This window comes from Pseudochaenichthys georgianus, chromosome 16 (assembly GCF_902827115.2).
Source record: "Pseudochaenichthys georgianus chromosome 16, fPseGeo1.2, whole genome shotgun sequence".
NCBI classification, from domain to species: Eukaryota; Metazoa; Chordata; class Actinopteri; order Perciformes; family Channichthyidae; genus Pseudochaenichthys; species Pseudochaenichthys georgianus.
In genome coordinates, this window is record NC_047518.2 from 40,183,462 (window position 1) to 40,201,521 (window position 18,060).

An 18,060-nucleotide genomic window follows, 5' to 3' on the forward strand; every position below is an offset into this window, starting at 1 on the left:
AGAGAGGGGAACAAAAAGATGGGCTAAGATCTCCGGGGATAGATGATGGAAAGGCAGATGGGGTTAAGAGGGATGACAGGGGAGAGGTGTGAGGAGGGAGGGGCGAAGATATTAGAGGACAAGACAATAGGACAAAGATGAAGGAGGGAAATGCTAGGTGGGGGGTGGAAAATTCCTCTGGGATTTAGCGTGGAAAGAGTGACAGATGACGGTCAATGAAGGTTTAGTCGTCATGGGATGGCAGATGTGTGGTTGAGTGCAAGAGCATTGCAGGCTTGAGCAGAGTCTGTAGTCAGATAAGAAATGCAAAAAAGCAGCAGCAGGGAAAAAAAGGAATCTGCCCTAATAATGAAAAGTTAGTTTGTCAGGAATCAAAATCCCTTCATGCGTTCAAAGGAGGGCGGATAATTGGTGACTTGAAAGAGAGGAAAAGATGAAAGAAAGATTTATATTTAGCAGTTCTATCAATACATACTCGGAGAAATAACTGACATTTCAGAAACATTTCACAGCTTAAGGGAATAAAACAGAACAACACATTAAAGTGCACTTAAATCTGCCTCTCCTTATGTGTTGTTTTTTGTTTTTCACTACCTGACTCATCATCAAACTATATTCCTACAACATTTCCAATGTGCAAAACCGGAATTGTGTTGTTGTTATTCGTTCAAATGATTGTGCAAAACTGCTCTAAGGTTATTATACCAATAAGGAACCATTTGAGCAGGGAAACAGCTACCATTGATGACAGGTCATGTATTTTGTTATACACAAATATGTGCCCTGAGGCTAGTAAACACATTGCAATTAAAAATAAACACATTCCAGTAGTTTTGACTAGCAAAAACGAACAATGAGGTGACATTAACTGGTGCTTTCACTTCACACTGATTGTGTTTCTGGGTTGAGTGAAGCTATGCTGGGAATTACGTCAGAAAACTCTTTGTATAAATAAGACAATAAAGAAGTTCCTTTTTCCGACACTAAGATGTGCAACCAATCAAACACAAGAGGGAGGAGGTATCAATCGAGGACCGATTTTTACAAACCCACACAGTGCTGAGAGGACATCCAACCAACCGAAAATAATAGAATCACCCCTGTGGGTGTCGGTCAGAATGTTTATTCATGGCTTGGATATCAAATCAAAGTTTAGAATATAATGGTTTAACAGCGTCTAAATGGGAGACTCGTGGGGCACGTTCCAATACCCATACTACCATTTAGTAGGCCAAAAGTATGTAGTATGTAAGCAGTATGCAACAATAGCAGTATGTCCTACTTTATCTGGTCGCATTTTGCAGTTTGACAGCCAGCATGTTTTTCTTGCTATTCTGACCAACAGTCCTTATGCATAGCCGAACAAGTTCTTGACTCAACACCATCAAAAGAAAGATTGTCCTAATAGTATGCATATTGCATCCGCCAGTACCTTGTAAGAGCAGCTGCAGTATATTCAAAATAATGTAATTTGGGAAACAGCCTTGACTTCAGTATTTCTTGGCCACAGCCCTGAATTCAAAATAAGCTTTTTAACTTGTCTTGGAAGAAAAGCAAAGTGTTACTGATAACTTTAACAATGGCTCCATTCCATTTGAATATCCTAACAATCTGTGGCAGCCAGCCTGGACCTGGGACAACTAATACAGCCTTAAATCGTGTTATTAATGATACCTGTGCTTTTCCTGCAATGACGAGACAAAATGTCTGCCATAAATATATCCAGATCTTTCTCAGGTCACACCTAAATGCACACATTCATGGACAGTTACTGAAAGGTGTATGATATAATTAGCCCAAATGCACACATGACTCAACGTACGCTATTCTTCTACATTTATGGTTATATAATCTTGGTTTTATAGCATTTCGCTCCGTCCTCCCTGACCCCTCCTCCCTCTCTTCTGGTAGCTGTCCTTTCAGCACCGCTGCCACTGCAGCAAAACGCTGCTCCACCCTACCTTTGTTGCACGATTTCTTTCTTTCTTTTTTACTACTTCACCTACACGCTAGCTACATAACATAACATAATCATCAGCTGCTCATTTGTTGAAATTGAGTCAGCGGTCTCAATGTTACATCTTTTTATTAACTTGGAGTAATGGCTGAAGGATTTATGACTGAATCTGAAATACATTTAGTGAATACCTTAGTCTGCAAGGCCATTAGAAGACAAACATCCATCCACTTGTTTTCCATTGTATGCCACTGCTTTTTAGGAGGTATTCTTAGTATGCACTTCAACTTCCATTAAGACTTCAAACACCATTATATGCTAATATCCTGTAAATGGTACCCTTCTCATTCTTTCCTTGTCATATACATACTAAAGAATCTGACAGCAGACTGACAGAAGGGTTTTATATTTTAACATTTGAATATAAAATGATAAGTTAAACCAGGCTTTCTGTAGCAAATTAAGGTTGTCTGTCTTTTCATAAATGTTAAACAATTGTTCAGTCAATTTTATGCCTTCACTTTTTAGGCATTACAGGGAATTTCTGTCATTACAGGGATCATTACTTTAGCAGTCAAACTGTTTATCAGTGCATAATGCTTTGTCACTGACACATTCTGTACTCATTATTTCTCTCTGTATTACAAAGTTGGGAGCACTAACTATCTATAAATCTCTGTCAAATCTGGCTAACTATCTTACATTTCAATGTTGTAACTTTGATAAGGTCCAATACATATGTGACCTTTGATATTCTATATAAGCACAAGTCTAACCAGATCTTGTTAAAGCTCTATCCTTTTTAGTTTTAAAGCTTTATTATCTGACGTACGACTTTTGATATTGCTTTTACTAGTTCTTTGTCAATTGTGGTTGTTATTTGTGTTGCTATGTGGTTGTCTGATCATATTCTTGTTCTCAGATCTGTCCAGATGGTATATATTATTCTTACAGCAGGAATAATGCCTAATTTTGACAGCTGATTTAAACGAAAGTCTCAATTCAAATAATACAAAAATCATTGTTCTATATTTTCTAAGAAGCTCAAATGTGTTTCACCCAATGTAATATATTTTAAAAGGAAATTAGAAGTGTTCTGTCTTTTTAACACCCATTTTCTCATATTCTTTTATAAATGTTCCAGTACAACTATAACGGTGTTTTCAGTTACAATGGCTGATGCCTAGGGTGCTTGGCAGGGTATTACATGCTTTTACAAAACTCTTCTGCGCAGTCTACAAATTGAATAATCGTAACACCCTGAGGTATATGTCAATCAAGTAGTTTGTAAGCGCCCCCGCAGTCATGAGAAAAGGCTAATCAAGCAACATAAGTATGAGCACAAAGGTGTGAAGGGGCTCTATTGTCTTCGTGTTCCCCCCCTTACTTTGGTGTTCGTGGTCAAATTTGACCGGTCCTGTTTTAACTGCTATTACATTAACACAAAAACCATTAATCATCACCAGATTTCATTTAACACCCTTTCAAACTGTACATATTGTATCAGACTGCTGGTATACATGAAAAACTGCAGTAAATATACAAAGAACAGACACTGAACATGTATTGCGTGTGCCAGGTGTGATCCACATGGGGGGATGGGCACATAAGAGCGGGAAATGTATCAAATTGTTCTGTGTGTGAGTGTGTGTGTTTGTGAGTGCCAGCTGTGATTCACATGGGGGGATGGGCACATCAGGGGGGGAGGACACACATTACATTACATTACATTACATTGCATTTAGCTGACGCTTTTATCCAAAGCGACTTACAATAAGTACATTCGACCAGGAAGACACAACATTGAAGAAAACAGAATCATATAAGTACATCAGGTTTCATAGAGCCAAGCATTTCAAGTGCTACTCAACTGGCTATAGATAAGCCAGTCCTTTATTAGTATATAAGTGCTCTGTTAGCAGTTCTTTGTTAGTAGAGTTAGAGTATGTGTGTGTGTTGTATCTGATCTGGATGGTTACTAATTCCTTTTCTTTATGGCGGTCATTTTTGACCAGGAACACCATGGCTGTTACAAAGTTGACTAAATCATCCAAAATTCAATGAAAGTGGTGATCCGCAATTTTATATGTTCAAATGTCTACTGTGAAGGTCGGATATGATAAAGCCTTAATGCAATCGAATGTAAAACAAAAAAGTTATGATTGATGATTAAAGAAATACTTTGATATTTTGAGATATACGAAATAAGCCTATTCACTTTCTTAAAGTTGGATGGGAAGATTGATGGCACATTCAATATGGTCTGTATTTTAAATATAAAGCTGCAGCCAACATCCAGATTGCTTAGTTTAGCCTAGCTAGCATAAAGACCTAAAACAAAGGGCCTGGCTCTGAACAAAAGAAAAAGACAACCGGCAGTTTAAGAACTCACTATAAGTCTATCTAATCTGTTCCTGAAAAAACTGCAAGAGCAAGGATAGTTTTTTTTCCTTTATTCTATTCTTTGTGCTAAGCTAAGCTAACCAGCTGCTAGCTGTAGCATCATACTCTATGTTCATTACAGATGTGAGAGCGTTGTAAATACACTTAACTAAGAAAGGAAATCAATTCTGAAATGACTGGCAAGATGACATTAATTAAAGATGTATAAGAGAAGAGCGTTCATGTTCAAAGCCCCAACAGACTGGAATACTTTACCTGCTGCTATTAGATCTCTTGCATCATTGTGTATGTTTAAACATGCATTATCATCTCACTTTCAACTGCTCTGCACTTGTTGTTGATGAAACTGATATTGATGAAACTGATCTGCTCGACTGTCTCTCAAATTGTAATGATTGTATGTATTACTTGAATTGTACTTAACAGACTGTACGTGGTTTGTCATGTTTTGCTTTTTGCCTTTTTGTTGATGTATGTCTGTAAGTTGTTGTTATTGTCGGGACCCCCTTGAAAACGAGATGCTGCATCTCAAGGGGTTTATCCCAATAAATAAAATAACATTTCTATATAAAAATGTCTATATATATAAAATGACATAAGTGGTACATTTAGTCATTTGACTATTCAGAGCTGATTTATATGGTTGGCCTTGTCGTACAACTACATTATTGTTAATAATGAGATAACATTCTTGAAGTACTTAACAACGCAGAGTCATCTGTATCCCAGATGTCAATTTGCTTTGTGAAGGAGGTCACTAGGATGAGGGAAAAGGGCTTTTGAGTATACTATGATTATTATTCAGCAGATTAGCTTTTCACATAACAATGATGGACCCTGTAAGCTATTAAGTCAGGCTCTCCACTAAATGATCCTTTTCAGAATTGTACTGTTGTTATGTTTCATCTACCTATCCTTAACTCCCTCGTTATTCCAGAGAGCACATGTTGCTAAATGTGGTAGCCATTTTGCTGACAGTCTATCTGCCCAGCTGCTTTGAAGCTGTTGGCTTTGTATGTTTCAGGTCTGCTGGGCTTGTTGTGTGTCACGCTCACTTATCGTAAGGGTAAAGGTGTGCTTGGCTCAGACGTAGTTGGCAGTCTGCAGGAATGGGCCGAGTGTCTTTTCACACCCTGCATGTGTGTGTTGGCATATTTCCACGCAGGCATCGTTTTTCACTCTGATAAGTGACCTGTCATGCAGAGTATGGTAAGCTGCACCTTCCTGATATAACAGCCAAGATAGTCTATGAATGTATTTCATATATTTTGTCAGCCTTTTGCTTAGAATGTATTTGGATTTTCTGCTGCATGTGAGCTGCTATGTGCGCGTATAAGTACAGTAAGCAGCCCGGGGAGTGATGAGTGTGGTAGCCGAGCTGGAGTGCAGCCATGTGCTCTGCAGGGGGAACTGGCCCTTTAATACCCATCAGCCAATGAAGCAGGGGGTGCTGGGAGCATGCCGTCCTTGGGAACGACCTTGCAGGGGGGCTGTGGGATGGAGGCTAGAGAGGGAAGTGCACACTGAAGGTTCAGAGAAAGGAGAATAAGGGGAGGGGGTTGTTACGGAGGATGCAGGGAAGATGGAGGAAGCCGGGGGAAAAAATCATAGAAATATAGCTGCATTCATCTTCACCACAAGGGCACTAAAAAACACATGCCACAATAAATAGACGGATAGTTAGATGCAGACGGATGAATGAGAGACAGATAGTTGAGGACACTAAGAGGATTTAAAGTTCAGCTGCGTAGTTCTGCCTCCCTCCACCTCTCTGTGACAGAGAGACATGCAGACGTCATCCCGTCCAGATTAAATTGACAGCATGCCACGCTCTTTTATTGCATAACAATTCTTCAATGAAAGAGATGAAAGAGAGGTATAAGAATAGGGCCCAGATGTAGAGGTGGGAATTATGTAAGCATGAAAACTGTGCTTGAAGTCGGGGGGAGGTCATTAAGGAGATTCAGATTGAATAAAACTGGTGAATATTAAACTAAAGTATTCCTATTGGCTGATTCGCTGAGCTTAGATGAAAAGATCTATACTGTATCTCCCACATGTCTTCATATTGATCTTCTCATGCAACATTCAGCATTATTCTGACAAGGGTATATCAAAGATGTATGCATAACTTTTCAATCAAAAATGTAATGTAGACACAATCTTTTATAAAAGTGAGATACGCATACAAATATGTATTTTCTGTGTTCAGCAGCGTTTGATTAATCTCGACGATAGCCTAATGATGCGTTCACTTGCAGCGGCCTTCCTCCATATGTGGTGTCAGCAGCAGTCGCAGAAGGACTCTTGCCCTGACAGATGTGCAGCAGTGGGTGTGGCCCCATTCTGTTCAACATGATAGATTGAGAGTATGCTTGGGTGTGTTTGCCGTGGTGTGTAAGTGAGAGATAGTAGAGGAGAAATAAAGACTCCAGTGCGCTTTACCATGATTGCGTGCTTCTGCACCATGTGCGTCAGTATGCAGCCGTGTGTGTCTGTGTGTGTGTGTGTGTGTGTGTGTGTGTGTGTGTGTGTGTGTGTGTGTGTGTGTGTGTGTGTGTGTGTGTGTGTGTGTGTGTGTGTGTGTTTCACTGGGGTGCTACTGCTGCTGTACCCAATGAGTCAGTGTGATGGAGTATTAGCCTGACGCTATGCTAGCAGGACAACCTCAGCAAGATTTTCAATATCACTGCACCCAGTCACCGCAGATATGGGTGGGGCTGTGTCCCTGGACCACCACAAGTGTCATACATTCTCACACACACACACACACACACACACACACACACACACACACACACACACACACACACACACACACACACACACACACACACACACACACACACACACACACACACACACACACACACACACTGAAGATTGCAGATAAAAAAGAAATACGCCTCTGCGATGCTCTCTAATTTTGGTAGCACATTAATCATCTGCGTGATGTCAGCTGTGTGTGCGTGACTAGCTTTTAGTGTGTGTGTGTGTGTCCTTGTGTGTATGTTCCTGCGTCTTATGTCTCCCAGGCTTGTCCACTAAATGTGTAACTCTGCCCTTATCCTGAGCTCCTGGCAGAAAGAGGCTGATGTGTGCTCATTACTGTAAGACTCCTGCAGACATTGCTCCCTCGGTGGGAGTGTGGAGTGTGAGTAAAGAACTGAGTAATTGGCTCTCCACTGGCCGCTGCACTGTCCCTTCACCGTTACACACTGCAGCCCAATGCAAGCTGATGTCTGCGAGAGCCATGACAGGTACTGCTCACATGACATCCATCGTGACTGAAGCACTCTTTATTCAACACACAGAAGGTGTAGCATTGGATATTAAAGGCAACACTATAGCTGCCAGGGTCACCCCCGTCAAGTCACCCTGGAGACAGGTCTCCCTGGCAACTACTCTCCCATCTCCTTCCTCCCATCCCCCCTTTCATTCCCCTCCCCGTCACATTACTCATCTGCCACACACGAGAGCACAGGGGAATGCGTAAGAAACATGTAGGGAACAGTTCAGTGTCGCATGTCAGAGCCCATAACTCCACCTGCGAGAGGAAGAGAGAGAAGGAGAGAGAAGGAGTTACGGTGATGATGTGTGCAACCTGTATCAAATAGTCACGCACAGTCTTCTACGCACATCTCAAGAGAAATACTGCAAGCCAGTGCATCCTGAGAGACGCTGTCCATTCATCTTCTCAAGGCTGGAGTACGACCATTCATTATGCTTTTTGATTCTTCAATGAGCTACAGCCCGCTGCTAGGATAACAACGAGTCCCTCCATCACCTCACGAATGATTTGTATTTCCAAATGTGTAAAATCTAGGAGAGAGCGTTGATTTCCCAACCTCTACTGAGACGTCCTTTTGACTCTTTGCACCTCCTTGATTAAGCTCCTGGAGGGAAATTAGACCTTAAGCTTTCCTGCATCCCAACCGGTGAAATGAACATCTATGAATAGCAGAAGTTGTTTAAAACAGGCCTCACTACTGTTTGTTTAGGAGGGCATCTATTTATGGTAAAGGCACTTAATTATTTAACGTTCATCTTGCTTTCTGTCCTTTCGCCCCGTTCTTTTCTCATTTCTGTTTTGGTTGTGCCAAATGCTTTACTCTGATCTTATATCTTAACGATTACAATACACCACTGTGTACATTGTAATAAATACGTTATTATGTTGTGTTTTTACTTGGGGTTCTTATGTGTATGTAAATATTTGTATTATATTTTACTAGATATATTTCTTGAATTGAGCATTTTACTTTCACTTATGTTTTTATAAATATTTGTATATATATCTTTATTTTTTCGTAAAATCTAACTTCTTATGTATACATGTTTGTATTCTTTTGAAAAAATGGAGCAACTGGAAACCTAATTTCCAGAACGATAAATACATTTTTCAGATTCTGATGAAATTGTGGCATTTTTTCTTCTTTTCCATTAGAATTATGCAACAAATACATTATTATCAATACTATGATTCATAAGCAGCTGGCCAGAGTAAGGGTTTCTCTTCTATATGTTACCCCATCTTGTGTCCCTTACAGTTCACATGTGTTCGCTCCGTCCTCAGCCGTCTCCCACTCCCAGCCCCCTCTCTTCTTCGCTCTGCTCCTTCCCCCTCTTCATCCCTTGTGAACGGACTCAATGAAAGTCTAAATTTAGCTGTAACACGTCAGTTACACGCAATATTTTACCGCCCTAGATATTGGGTCTTACATATGCATTTTCACATCCAGCATCTTGAGAGGATGCGTGATCGTGTGTGTGCAGAATGTGTGTGTGCAGAATGTGTGTGTGCAGAATGTGTGAACAGATGAGCAATGTGAGTGGGGTGACCGTAACGGCTGATTGGCTCATTCCCTGTCCTCTGAGCCGTCCCATGATGCTTAGAGGAAGAAGAACTCTCAAGGTTATGTATGCCAACATGCAGCTAGCAACAACTGCACACACTCGTGCACAGGAAGTGAAGCACAACCTTATCTTTGGCAAGACCTGGGGGGTTTCCACATTTCCATTTAAACTGCTACAGACATGTTGTAGCAGTAAATCACAGGTCATCGCATCCTCAGAAGAGCAGGCTGAGAGACAGGCAGAGAGACAGGCAGAGAGACAGGCTGAGAGACAGGCAGAGAGACAGGCAGACAGACAGGCTGAGAGACAGACAGAGAGACAGGCTGAGAGACAGGCAGAGAGACAGGCTGAGAGACAGGCAGAGAGACAGGCTGAGAGACAGAGAGACAGGCTGAGAGACAGGCAGAGAGACAGGCAGAGAGACATGCTGAGAGACAGGCTGAGAGACAGGCTGAGAGACAGGCAGAGAGACAGGCTGAGAGACAGGCAGAGAGACATGCTGAGAGACAGGCTGAGAGACAGGCTGAGAGACAGGCTGAGAGACAGGCAGAGAGACAGGCAGAGAGACATGCTGAGAGACAGGCTGAGAGACAGGCTGAGAGACAGGCTGAGAGACAGGCAGAGAGACAGGCAGAGAGACAGGCTGAGAGACAGGCTGAGAGACAGGCTGAGAGACAGAGAGACAGGCTGAGAGACAGGCAGAGAGACAGGCAGAGAGACAGGCTGAGAGACAGGCTGAGAGACAGGCAGAGAGACAGGCAGAGAGACAGACAGAGAGACAGGCAGAGAGACAGGCAGAGAGACAGGCAGAGAGACAGGCAGAGAGACAGACAGAGAGACAGGCAGAGAGACAGGCAGAGAGACAGGCAGAGAGACAGGCAGAGAGACAGGCAGAGAGACAGACAGAGAGACAGGCTGAGAGACAGGCAGAGAGACAGACAGAGAGACAGGCAGAGAGACAGGCAGAGAGACAGGCAGAGAGACAGACAGAGAGACAGGCAGAGAGACAGGCAGAGAGACAGGCTGAGAGACAGGCAGAGAGACAGGCAGAGAGACAGGCAGAGAGACAGGCTGAGAGACAGACCGAGAGACAGGCAGAGAGACAGGCAGAGAGATAGGCAGAGAGACAGGCAGAGAGACAGACAGAGAGACAGGCAGAGAGACAGGCAGAGAGACAGGCAGAGAGACAGACAGAGAGACAGGCAGAGAGACAGGCAGAGAGACAGGCTGAGAGACAGGCAGAGAGACAGGCAGAGAGACAGGCAGAGAGACAGGCTGAGAGACAGACCGAGAGACAGGCAGAGAGACAGGCAGAGAGATAGGCAGAGAGACAGGCAGAGAGACAGACAGAGAGACAGGCAGAGAGACAGGCAGAGAGATAGGCAGAGAGACAGGCAGAGAGACAGACAGAGAGACAGGCAGAGAGACAGACAGAGAGACAGGCTGAGTAATTAAACTAAACACTTTTCAAAAGACTTTATTGGGTTAAGGACTGATGTTTGCATATAACCTTGCATATTAATGCAATGCAAATCCGCAGATTAAATTATTTGGAAAATAATTGGCATTTGCAACAAAAACAGTTCATTAATATCACATGTGGACGTGGGAGGGAAACAATGCGATGCTCGACCTGCGAGATGCCATAAACGTGCTAAATAAAAAGGGCAAATTCTTTACATTTGAAACACAAAAGATAGCAATTCATTTCTGACTGGAAATAACAGTTTGACAAATCATATCGCAACTGAGAACTGATCACACAATAATGCTCAATTGTAAGTAAATACAATCCCTCCACTGAAGAAGACCACACAACATGTTCACAAAGTCAAAAAATCAATCTAGTAAGTGTACCTTAAGAACTACTAATATTACTTATTATTAACATTATATTTTTCCAGCATGAATCTGTGCCTGCCGGCCACATCGACTGCCCAGCTACACTTATCGGGACCAGATAGCCCACAATCCAGCTGTTAAACTAATGCTGGTGTATTACCCCGAGGATGCTGGCAGTGGCAGGGGTCAATTCGGATTAAGCTCTGCAATATTACACACTGTTGACCTACTGTTGACAACTAAAGTGAAAAGGTTAAACTCAATCTCCATGAATATAATTAGGGCTGACATCTTTGTGTCCTTGTGACGCAACCCAGTCTCACGGCATTTCGTGTTCACCAACACGACTTTTAATCTATTGATTCGTGTTCACCAACACGATTTGCCCCTTTTTTTCGTGTTGCACAGCACGATTTTAAAAGCAATGTATTTCTACTGCCTGCAGAACGTCTTTTTTCCGGTCGGGTCGTGGGAGACCGGAAGCTGTGTGGTTCATAAAAACATGTTCTTACTCAATATCAAGCCACAATTATTGCTTTTATTTTAAATCGTATAATTTCTGACTTTTGTTGCCGTCTGTGAGGAAAATAAATGGGGCTCAGAGCCTCAGGATACTGAAATCTGTATCTTTAAATATTTTTTCCTTCTACTTTGTTATTCTTTTCAAAATAACACACTGTTATTTACTCACCAATAACACACAATTATCCTTGCTTTTATTTATTGGTTTAATTCCATAATCTCGGGCTTTTTTGGTGTCTGAATTTCAAAATAAAAATAACCGGAAACAGACGTAGGCCTATAAGGGACAGTTCGAGCATAATTGCGATTGTCAACATTTCTGAGTTTAGGATGGCCGAAGACACTACACTACCCATAATCCCCAGCTATCGTTTAGGACTACAGTTCCCGTAAGGTTACGCAGAGCGTCAAACAGCTGTGTGAAATGGAACGAAACCACGCCAGACTATCCAAAACTGGAATCGAACTCTCCCCCAGAACTACACATGCTGTCTATTGTGTTTCGCAAAATGTTCCATGGGACGTCTCTACTGAACGTTTTCGTTTTCCCCACAATTAGAAGTTGCCAGTATTAAACACATTGGTGTTATCAAATGTAAAACATATAATTACTAAATGGGTGAAAATCGCTTGTGTCCATAATGCGCAGCATTAATATATACCCACATGACAGCTCATTGTTACTTTGTAATTCTACTCCACGACAGTTCAGAGGTTAACCTGGTATTTTTACTTCACTGCATTTATTTGAGTTACTTTGCAGATTCTGATTAATTATGTGACATATAAACAGTGTTGGGACTAACGCGTTACAAGTAACGTGTTACTGTAACGCCGTTATTTTTGGCAGTAACTAGTACTCTAACGCATTACTTTTTAAATTCAGTAACTCAGTTACCGTTACTACATGGTGCGTTACTCCGTTACTGCGTTAGTTTTTTATATAGTCAACAGCCAGGTGAACAGAGATGAGAACTGTACTTAAGTACAGTACTTGAGTAAATGTACTTAGATACTTCCTGTGTCACATGCGGAGACGCGCTGTGGGCGTGTTTGTGTTGTTTACTAACAAGACTATCATGGCGGCGGCGGAGCTCAAGTCTAGTTTCTCCACCTGGAGATATTCTCACTATTTCACTTTTGTCGAGCACAAAGAAAAGAACGTTTTAGTTAAATGTAAGTTGTGTCCTGGCGGGTCAAAGAGCCTATCTACTGCCCAGACCAGTCATTCAAATCTCTTAAAACATCTGCAAAAACAACATGCTGGGACGAAGCTAGTAGCTAAGACCACAGAGACTCAGCCGACGCCACTCCACCTGCACCTCAGCAACAGCGGCTGGATTTTAACCAAGGGACTGCTAGCCAGGGAAAAGTCGATAAAGCCATCGCACGGTATGTTGTAGAACACATGCAGGCTATTGCTACCGTGGAGTCACCCGCTTTCAGGGAGCTAGTTAGCATGATAGCATGTCCGGGCGGCACACCGGCATATGGGACGGAAAACTTTTTCCAACTACCTGGAGAAAGAATATACAAACATGTAAAGCCAGCTAATATCGATGCTATCCAGATTGCATATAATGCATGTCAAGTTGATCAATAGATTGTATTATTCTCCAATGCAATAACAGTACTGAAATTAAGGCTATAAGGGCATTACTATAATGGGAGCCTTTTTTTAAGTAACTAAAACGTTACTTTTCACAGTAACGCATTACTTTTTGGTGTAAGTAATCAGTAAAGTAACTGAGTTACTTTTGAAATGAAGTAACTAGTAATGGTAACTAGTTACTGGTTTTCAGTAACTAGCACAACACTGCATATAAAAAACCCTTAAATCAGACTTTAGTTACACCTGAGTGAAATTCAGGTAAGGTGATTGTCAAGTGCCAACAATCAGGAGAGATATTTGATAGTTGGTGCTTGAGAAGACTAAACATGTATCTGCAATTGACATGAATGGAAACGAGTAATAAAGTATATTCATTACTCGTTATTCTCTACTAATAGTTAATTAAAGACTGTATATTATGGCTATTTTGCACATCCCTTTCAAGATTTTCAAAGGTTTATTGACATATCATACACAACTACGGTGTAGTTATGCAATGAATGAAAAACTTGGGTCACAGGTTCCTCAACAGTGCATACAAGACATCTATCAATATGTGTGTACCTCCACCATTAAACTGTCATATTCTGCACATTTCGTATTCTATCTACATACATAAGAGTATAATTAATGTGTATAATATCAGTTAAAATAAGTGCTTCAACATAGTTAACATTGCAGGAAAGCAATATATTAGACGTTAATTACTTTGTCAGGCTTAATATTTATCTGTAGATAGATACCCCCAAAGACCTTAATCTGTTATTTAATGTTTAAATAAAGGTTAATCCGTTTTTCTGTTTTGCACCTCCTCCTATTAATATCTTTGTACATCCTGCACTAAACTGTTTTATTGTAGAGATCACTTATAGTATCTTCTTGATTTTTATATTCTATATTTCTATATTTATACTTTCCCCCTATGAAAGTATGTACTCTTAATATTTTTTTAATCAAATATAACACATAAAAACAATAATTCAATAACGTGCTTTAACCACTAGGAGGTGCACACAAGGTACACACAGCCATAATAACTTTGTATTATTAGTGTGTATGTACAACATCTGAAGATGTATAGTTTCATGCATGCTTTCACATCATTTTACAGCATATTGCTATACTATTTCAGACTCAGTATTTACATTCTTACATTCAAAGAAAATCAGTAATATCTTTAAAAACTACAGTCCTTTTCTATCAGCTGTGCACCGTTATGGTGTAAATATAACCGATCTATGAATTAGATCAAATGTAAAAGTCAGCCGAATTAGTGTTGATACTGCAAGGAGACGTATTGTGTGAAGAGAAATTGAAGATGTTATTAAATTGTTGATATATTTATGATCCACGTCAAGTATTCAGTTTCGGCGGCATTTCTTCCAGTTTTTCCAAAGGTCTTCTCATCAGGGCTCTCTAAATAAAGAACTACGGCAGATTTGTAATATGTAATGCAGCCGAACCGTGTATTACAATGCCGTTATGTGATGACTTTCAAAGAGAAAAGCAAGAGCACTCGGAATTAAGTATTATTTTATTCTTTTAAAATGTTTTCCGGATTTCATATAATATAAACACCAAATCCCAGCATGCATTACGGCTAACACATCCAATCAGCGAGCTTAAAACCATAGCTGAGGATCTTGGGTAATCGCTCGAAATGCCTACGTCTATTTCCGGTTATTTTTATTTTGAAATTCAGTTCCTGACGGACGCCGAAAAAGCCCGAGATTATGGAATTAAACCAATAAATAAAAGCAGGGATAATTGTGTGTTATTGGTGAGTAAATAACAGTGTGTTATTTTGAAAAGAATAACAAATTAGAAGGAAAAAAATATTTAAAAAATACAGATTTCAGTATCCTGAGGCTCTGAGCCCCATTTATTTTCCTCACAGACGGCAACAAAAGTCCGAAATTATACGATTTAAAATAAAAGCAATAATTGTGGCTTGATATTGAGTAAGAACATGTTTTTATGAACCACACAGCTTCCGGTCTCCCACGACCCGACCGGAGAAAAAGACGTGCTGCAGGCAGTAGAAATACATTGCTTTTAAAATCGTGCTGTGCAACACGAAAAAAAGGGGCAAATCGTGTTGGTCAACACGAATCAATAGATTAAAAGTCGTGTTGGTGAACACGAAATGCCGTGAGACTGGGTTGTGTGACGCTGCTCGTAGATTTCATTGATGATTTCAAACCTTGGTGTGCTGTTTCCATGAGAATGATGGAAACCTGTGGGCGTGGCTGCAGGCTTTATCAAATTAGAACAAGCATCTGGACAACCGCTGGCAGGGTAACACACACACACACACACACACACACACACACACACACACACACACACACACACACACACACACACACACACACACACACACACACACACACACACACACACACACACACACACACACACACACACACACACACACACACACACACACACACACACACAAGCACAAGCACACCCACATACCTATACTTGGCTACTAAACTGGAGTATCTCTAACCCACAAATTACTCATAACTCATGCCATGTTAGCATAACATGCTAACATGTTATGCTACTAAATCAAGGCTTATTTACTCAGACTAAAATATCAGTCAGGCCATTCATCACTGTGTGAAAACAGGTCGTTATTCAAGTGTTACCCTGGCAGCCATTAGTGTGTGTGTGTGTGTGTGTGTGTGTGTGTGTGTGTGTGTGTGTGTGTGTGTGTGTGTGTGTGTGTGTGTGTGTGTGTGTGTGTGTGTGTGTGTGTGTGTGTGTGTTTGTTTGTGTATGAGATGCCAAGGTTGCACATGGGCCCAGAAATGTGTTTGGGGATTGAATTGAATGAGGGCTGTTGGAGGAGTTTGGAAGAGAACCCAAGAGGCACTCAGTTGTTCAAATGTTGTGTCAGCACTGGGGAATGAAACATCTGGCTGTGTGTGTGTGTGTTTGTGTGTCTGTGTGTGTGTTGGCCTCATCTAACTGGTTTCACACATTTACTCAATCGGTTGCAAACAAACAGACTAAGCGGGCTGATTGGGATCTCTGGGAGCACAGAGGGCGCTGCATTGTACATAATCCTGATTAAACATTTGGTGTCTATTTTATTTGAGTGAACAGCCCTTATTTAACCTCGATAAACAGGTGGAGCAGAAGCTGATTCAAGTGGCTTTTCTTGTCTATATTTGTGTATTTACTGAAGCTTCGTAATCCTGACAAATTGAAGGATTAATAAATAACTGCAGACTCTTATTTACGCGGAGTGAGGGGTCATACATTGCAACACGGATGGTAAATAGACTGCTTTTTATATAGCGCTTTGTTCCAGTCTTTACGACTCCTCGAAGCATACATATATACAAGTCATCATTCACCCATGCTGAGGAAGTAGCAGAGGCTACCGTGCAAGGTGCCTTTCAAGGAAGCTGGCATGCACACACTGCCCATTCCTTCCGGAGCCATTTGGGGTTAATTAGTTGCTAGTAGCAGCTGAATACATTGATGTATTGACTGCAGGGGCTTGGATCGATCCCACAACCTTCAGATTGAAAGATGAAAGCAATACCTAACAAGTACGATGGTTAATATATAAATCATACTACATGCTATACCTTTTAGAGTCAACATATCACTAATAAACACTAAGAGATTTTGGATTACACAATGGGTTTGACAACGTGTTCTCTCACTATCATCACAATAAGAAACAAGTGAATATCTTTGAAAGAATGCCGCAGTAGATACAAACTTAGAAAGTGTATGCCGAAGAGCCATTAAGCACACAGCACATCGAACTCACCTACTACTGTTATTGGTATGAAAAGTGTCCAACAATTACAAGGTACACATGTTCTGTGCTCGGGGAAAAAGCAATAAGTGCACCTTAAAGGGCCCATGTCATGTCATTCCGGTTATCACCCGTCCCCTTGTGAGTTATGAAGGTTTTTCTGCATGTGAACGGTCTGCAGAGTCACAACCCTCAAAGTACACCCTGTAGGGAGTAAAACTCTAACACAGAGAAGACCTGTCTGCTGCCCTTGAACGCCTCGTTGGACATTTCTCATTTTCCATTGTTTGCCTCCTGGGTTCTGTGACGTGTGAACCAAATGGACCAATCCGCGGAGCCCCTCACACACCAGGACCCCTTGGCCAACTAACAGGGAGTCCCCGTTGACTTGCATAGAGCTCCCTGAACGCTGGTAGACGAGTTGGGATCGTGGAGAAATGCTCTCCGCAGACCCATTCTCACAGCGTTAGAAACCTTTTTCTTACTCAATATCAAGCCACACTTATTGTTTTTACTTCGGCTGTGAGTGTTTGTGTGCTCAGGATGAGTTTCGCTTGTTCTCGCTGTATCGCCGACCCGGAAACCTGTCCGCTCCTCGCAGCAACGAGCAGCAACGAGCTTGCAACGTCCCAACCAATCAGAGCGCACTGGGCTCACAGGGAGGGGGGGGGGGGGGGCAGGATTCTAGTAGACCTCAACAATGGAAATATGATCAGTAGAAATGGCCATGTCATGGGACCTTTAAGTTTAATATGTGCTCTAATGTCACGAATAAACCTTCATGTCAGTACATTATTTATTAACCATCTACAAAGCCACTAGATACAATTGATAAGACCGTTATAAAGGGTGAGACAAAATGGTGCCCATAGTTTCATTTCACACAACCAGAGTCTGATCGTTGCTGGTTCAGTGTTTGATTTATGGCACTAACACCTGTGTGTGTCACTTTTTATTGCATATGACTGCACTCATATGTGAACAAAAGGGTAGTTGTATAACCCCATCATTTGCCATTTCATCATGCTGATTGAACCTCATTTCTCCCTAGCTGCAACACATGTTAACCGTGATTATACTTCA